Source organism: Citrus clementina, unplaced genomic scaffold (genome assembly GCF_000493195.1).
Source record: "Citrus clementina cultivar Clemenules unplaced genomic scaffold, Citrus_clementina_v1.0 scaffold_9, whole genome shotgun sequence".
Lineage (NCBI taxonomy): Eukaryota > Viridiplantae > Streptophyta > Magnoliopsida > Sapindales > Rutaceae > Citrus > Citrus x clementina.
The window spans coordinates 9,184,301-9,191,148 of NW_006261964.1; the positions used below are offsets into that span (position 1 = coordinate 9,184,301).

Here is a 6,848-nt window from a genome sequence, read left to right on the forward strand (position 1 = left end):
ACTAAAATTTTGAATATGTAAAGTATTTGTTAATACATTTATAATTATTTTCTACGGAATTTCATATTTTAAAAATGTTATGCAATAGACTCGTCATCAATATTATTAAATTTATTATTTCCTATATAAACCACCAAACTATCATTTATCTCATCCAATTCCAAAGATGATTCTTCATGAGTTTCATTACTAAAAACATTCTCTTTACTATTATTATAGAAAATGGAAGAATTAATCATATTTTTGAGAATAGAAAATATTTTGGGTGGTGGGCTATCATTATTTTTAATTAAAAAATAGTTTTTTATTATTCTTAAAAGTTAAAGTTTAAATTTTATGGGGTTTATAATTTATAGTGATTATTTTGATAAATTTAATAAGGACTAATTAGAAAACAAAAATATTTTTCTTTTTTATTTTTATATTTTTTTTGCCAGTGGAGGCTTGAGCCCCCACTGGTCACATGCTCCATCTGCCCATGATGTGATGGGTTGCAAAATTCTTATTGGCTTAGGGATTAAGGAGGTGACTAGCTATAAAGGTTAACAATTGAAGCATCATAAAAGGGCACGAGCGGAAGCCTCATAATCGAATAAGAAGAGAAAAAAGAGAAGCAGCAGCCGCACTAATTAGAAGAAAACGCCGAGAGCAACGGGAGAAATTTGGAGGAGGAAGAAGACATTGAGATTAATTCTTGGGTTTTTCTTTCTCTTTTTCAATTATCTTGTTTGAACATTCCCCATAATGTTTATGCATTCTCTTAATATTCCCTTGAAGAGTGTTCATTATTATTCTTAATACTTTTAAATATTTGGCTAGTATTTGAATGATTTGAGGACACATAATGAGACTGAGAGAAGCTCTATATGTTTTTGCTCTCTGCAAAGGATGCCATAAATTGAACGAAAGACAAAAATTTGTGATTCATGCAGTGGTATCTAAGAATTTCTATAGTTTTTAATGAATCTTTACATATTTAAATTTACATAAAGATATAGTGGGTTAATATATGAATGTATTTTTTTTATCACTTGAGAGAGGATATTATATAGTTTAGGGAAATTCACTGGCAACATGGGTAATAAACTTTCATAGTATAGATGCACTAGTAGAAAAATGACCTTCGTTGATACTATTATGGTATCAGCAACATGTTTTGCTGACACCAAGTTTTAGCGTCAGCGCCCGTGCCAGTGTTACACCGACACAAGTTATTAGTATCGTCAATTTTGTGTTACAATGGTATCACATAAATTTTGGTTCTAAGGCATCACGTACATATTGATTGTATGGCTGAATTTCTTGGCTGAATTCGCCAATGACTCTAAGGGTGAGGGAATCCTGGGGTACCCGAGTGAGGCAACACCTGCGATAGAGGAAGAACAAGTCTAGGAAATTTATGTGCACAATCCTTTCATTCCATATGAAAGTGTGTAGGAGTAATCATCGTCGACCCTGACAGAGAGAGCTATAACACTGTTAAAGGGAAAGCACTTAACCTCCTTTTATTTATTCCATTTATTTTCTTTAATGCTTATATGTTTGTAATATTTACCTAGGGTACCTAGGTTACTCTAAATCGGTCAGTTGCATTTTTCAATTTCCTAAATCTCTATTGACAAGAATGGAAGATCCCAGGATCCCCCATTCTCCTTAGGATAACAATGCAGTGTCATGTAATGATCCATGTCTTTGCTACCTATGAATGCATTTTCTTTCCAAAATGTCATGATGTGTGCTCTTTTTTAGCTTTTCGATTATAGAATGTGAATGAGTAATTTGAAATGCCATTCAAAAGGAATATGTTCATCATTAAACTAATTCAATGTCTGCTGTTGTGTAATAATTATTATGGTGTAGCATGGTTTCAAAATATCAGCTTATTTTGGTGTAATCAGGGTACCTAAATTGTTCTGATAATGACGATCTACTCAAGGTCAGATCCAGCAAAAAGAATATAAAGAAATCACCATTAGCTTTTCAGACTAATTATAAAAATGCGCCTACTTAAATTAATAAAGGAAGGGTTAAAGAAGACCCAATGGCAAAGTATACAGTCGTACCCTAACATCATGAGGATTCGTTAAGGTATTCGCATGCCCACACCTCTATTCTCCTACTTAAGCTAAAGTAAGGGATAAAGAATTTTCAAGTAAAGGGTAATCACATGAGTTAGATGCCTAAAGAACTTATAAAGGTGGGTTAGCAGCCACCTTTATCACTATCTATTTTGGTTATTTAATTCCACGTGAATGGCAGATTATGAGGTTTTCAACCATCTCATATAAGGGTAGGCAAGCAACTGCCTTTATCTCCATTTATATTGTTCATTTGATTCTACGCAAATGGCAGATCACAAGGTTTTCGACTACCTTGCATAAAGGTAAGCAAGCAATCGCCTTTAGCACTATTTGTCTTTTATATTTGATTCAGAGCGAATGGCGGATCATGAGATTTTCAACCATCTCCCAAAGGGATTTGCCACAAGTTTTGTTAAGATTTACGGCAAGCATTTTTAAGTAAATTGCCATACGCTGATGAGATAAGATTAAGAGTATGCGAGGTACCTCACGCTAGAAGTTCTCTCCTCAAATACACTAAGAGGTACTCTAAAAAGGCTCAAGGAGAGGAGAAAATAAGTGTGCCTTTGTTGTTACACTAATTGTAGATTTACATGCTTTATCAATTTGTTATGTTGATATTTTGGTTAATGATAAGTGCTAATAATTGTCATAATCTCCTAACTTAGTTGTTCACCGAGCTATCTCTTACTTAATAATGGAGCAACCCAATTTCATCATCAATATGGTGATTCATCCAGATATGCTTGCTACTAATCTTTGGGTTGCTCCATTATGAAGTAAGAGATAGCTCGGTGAACAACTAAGTTGAAGGTACCTAGTCAGATTTTAGAATGCATCAAAGAAACAACATCCAAAGCGACGAAAAAAGAAAATATCGTCACATGCAATCACAAAATAAGAGTAGTTTGTTTGTGTCACATTGAAGCAGATTGGGTACCTTGACAGAGTGGGGTATAACAGGAAGTCAAGAAAATATTTCCAAGCCAAAATTTAGGACAAGTGCCAACAAACAAGTAGTAACGCCTAATAAAGTCACACAAAAGGTGGCTTATCCTCACGCTCATCCCTTTGAACAAGGGATAGGCAGAAGTTGCAATGGTATGAAATTTAGTAGCAATAACATCTAATGAGAGCTTTGGCTGGGGTAGATGAGTTATATTGGATGACTTTATGGACTACTAGCCTAGGGTACTAATAACTCTATGGAATGAGAGTTATCATGACACTTTTAGACTGAATCAATATTGCTTAGAGAGTAAATAATGTGTTTTTGTGACTTATTAGTTACATTTGCCACGAGCATCCATTTTAGTTTATTTTTAAATAAATTGAGTTTGTTTTAGACTATTTTGTACTTAGATTATATGCATAATAATAGATAATAAAAAAACTCAAGTTTTAGAGATGGAATGCTGCTGCAACAGACTTGTAAAGATAAGGAAAGAACTTGGCTATAGAAGTCTGGAACCGTGAAGATGTTGTAGGTGTTACTGTAGGTGTTGCTATAGCAATCCTGGAGTAATGACATACTGGATTTCGTGCGCAACAACTAAAAGATTGCTATATAAAGGTTCTAAAAATAGAGGATACACACCACACACTTTTGGTTGCTCTAACTCTAAGTTATAAAAGGAGCACGTATGAAAAGAAAAGAGAGAGAGTCATTATCTAAAGAGAATACCAAAAAGAAACAATAAGAAAACAGAACTTAATAGATAGTTTTGAGGGCTGTAATAGAAGATTCAAGGAGGAAACAAAGAAGAAATCACAGAGACCAAGCAGAACTTAGTTATTCTTCTTATTTTCTTGTTTTTTATTTATTATGTGGATGTATTTGATGGCTAAAACAATTTTATTTACTATTTTATAGCAAATCATGAACTAAATTCTATTGTGGTTGAATGATAAACAATCTTAATGGATGTTGGACTAACATATGTGTGTTGCTCTGTATTTGCTATAGCATTTTATCTTAATTTTACTTATTGTAATTCCCTATTTCGACTTACCACCCATTTAGTAGATACTAGCTAAAGAAGAGCCTAAAAAAGGTCTGATTTAGTGAATCAAATTAAGACAATACTTGGTTTTAGAATGTGTTTCCCAAGTTGATTAAATCTCAATTTGAATATGGTCATAATTAGTGAAGAACTAGACATGGGGATTCACCTTGTAGAGCAAACAATACCTGGAACGTTTAATGCTATATTTAATGTTAGCGTAATAATTACTCACTATTAGGTTGCATTATGTATAAGATATCCAATATACGACAGTTGAGGATGCACAAGGGATGATGCCTAGTGTTGTAATAGATGCTGTAGCAACAATATTGTAATTGAAAAAATAGTCAATGCCATTAAGTGAGTTTATTCACTCAACTACTTTTTCCCCATTGATTACATCCTTGTGTTTGATGTGAGATTTTTCTTTATTGCATTTTTAGTTTAATTAGTTCATTAGTTTCATAAATTGTCTTAAATTAGAACAAAACTGCACTGTTAAGATTACTGTAGCAAGTTTAATAACATTAATCCCTGTGGAGACGATCCAAATACTCATCAGTATATTACTTGTTGTATACACTTGCGCATTGACATCTATAGCAGTAGAAATAACCCTACAAGTTTTTAGTATCGTTGCCGGGGATTGATTACTCATTATGATTTGCAAAATTAATCTTAACCGATGTTAATTTTTAAGTTTATTTTAATTTTTTATTTTGTTGACAAAAATGATCTAGCAGCCCTTGCATGCGTAAATATAAACTTGTTGAATTCAATTTTGATCCAGAAAGTGAACGAATTGTAAGGAGATTAAGAAAAGAGCAAAGAAATTCAAGAGTTGCTGTAGTAATGGATGATTTGCAAGATATGGGGAATTTGAACCCCGAGGCGAAATACAACCAGTAAATGCATAATGAGGTCAAGAAGGTCAGAATAGGCAGATTATTTATGGGCAACCAAAGAATAACAACATTATCCATATGGCAAATGATAGAGACAGAGTCGTTAGAGATTATGCAATGTTGACCCCTCAAGACATAAATCTTGGAATAGTTAGTCCCGAAGTGCAAGCTGATAATTTGAAGTTCAAGCCAGTGATATTTCAGATGCTACAAAAAGTTGGGCAATTCAATGGACTACCATCAAAAGATCTTTATCTACATCTTAAGTTATTTTTTGAAGTAAGTAATGCTTCCAAGATTGCTACAGCATCACATGAAGCATTGAGACTCGGACTTTCCTCATTTTCTTTAGGGGATCGAGCAAGAGTTTAGTCGAACTCTTTACCACTTAACTCCGCCACTACAAGGAATGATTTGCCTGATAAATTTTTGATAAAATACTTCCCACTAACCAAAAATGAAAAATTAATGAACGAGATCACATTTTTCCATTAACTTGAAGATGAGAGTTTATATGATGCATGGGAAAGATTAAAGAGTTACTTAAGAGATGTCCTCATCATTGTATTCTTTGTTGTATACAGTTGGAAACCTTTCGACAATGGTCTCAACCCAAGCACTAGATTAATGGTGGACGCTTAAGAAAATATGGCATTACTATTTAAGTCTTACAATGAGGCTTATGAAATTTTGGAAAAGATAGCCAATAATAACTATCAATGGCCATCAACTAGATAAATTGTAGCGAGAGAAACAATGGGAGTCCATAGTGTAAGCGCCTTGACAACATTGTCAGCCCAAGTAACCTCATTAACAAATATGGTGAAGGCTAAGACCATTACTCCAACAACTATTAACCAAGTTACTGAAGCATCATGCGTTTGTTGTTGAGAAAGGTACTTATTTGACAATTGTCTTGGAAATCTAGCCTCGATCAATTATGTGGACAACTTTAATAGACAGAATCAGAACAATCCTTACTTAAACACTTATAACCCTGGATGGAGACAACACTCAAACTTCTCTTGGAGTAATCAGAATCAATATACTGCAGCAACCAGTGGACAAAACCGACATGCTCAACCACTTGGATTTCACCAGAAAAAATCAAGGGTAAAGAACTACCAGCAATGATCAACTCAGTTCTCTTGAAGTTTTGCTTAAAGAATACATTGTAAAAAATAAAGTAGTTGTTCATAGTCAAGCTATATCCTTAAGAAATTTAGAAAATCATATTGAACAACTTGCTACAGCATTGAATAACAGACCACATGGCAGTTTACCTAGCAATACAGATGATCCAATAAGAGAAGGAAAAGAGCATTGCAAAGTGATTAATTTAAGGTCTGGAAAGGATGTTGATCTTCTTGCTGGTGTACAAAGAAAAAGAATGAAATCTATTTCAACCTAAGAGGAAGCTCAAGCTGACGAGGAGTCATAGCATTCTGCTTTCCTACCAATTGGTATGAAAAGCCAAACTATAACATTTATAGAAAATGATGATCTAACACCTATTGGTAAAGATATTACAGTACCAACCACATCAGATCAGAACATGGGAAAAGAAAAGTAGCTTATATAACCTACTGCAGCCCAACAATTTACACACCCACCTCCTTTCCCTTAAAGATTTTGGAAGTAAAAACAAGATAAGCAATTTAGCAAGTTCCTAGAAGTGTGAAAGCAGCTTCATATTAACATTCCTTTTATAGAAGCTCTCGAACAAATGCCAAATTATGTGAAGTTCTTAAAAGATATTTTGGCAAGGAAAATGAGGCGTGAAGAGTTTCAAACAGTTGTTTTAACATAAGAATGTAGCCATATGCCCCCTCAAAAGTTGAAAGATCCAAGGAGCT

The 6,848-nt window shown here is 33.8% G+C and overlaps 1 non-coding gene across 1 annotated transcript; it reads right to left on the bottom strand.

Moving 5' to 3' along the window:
- Window positions 1-5,454: 5,454 nt before the first annotated feature.
- LOC112095555 lies at window positions 5,455-5,560 on the bottom strand. The gene has a single exon (XR_002903934.1). It is a non-coding gene; the product is annotated as a small nucleolar RNA R71 (small nucleolar RNA).
- Between the last annotated feature and the right edge of the window lie 1,288 nt (window positions 5,561-6,848).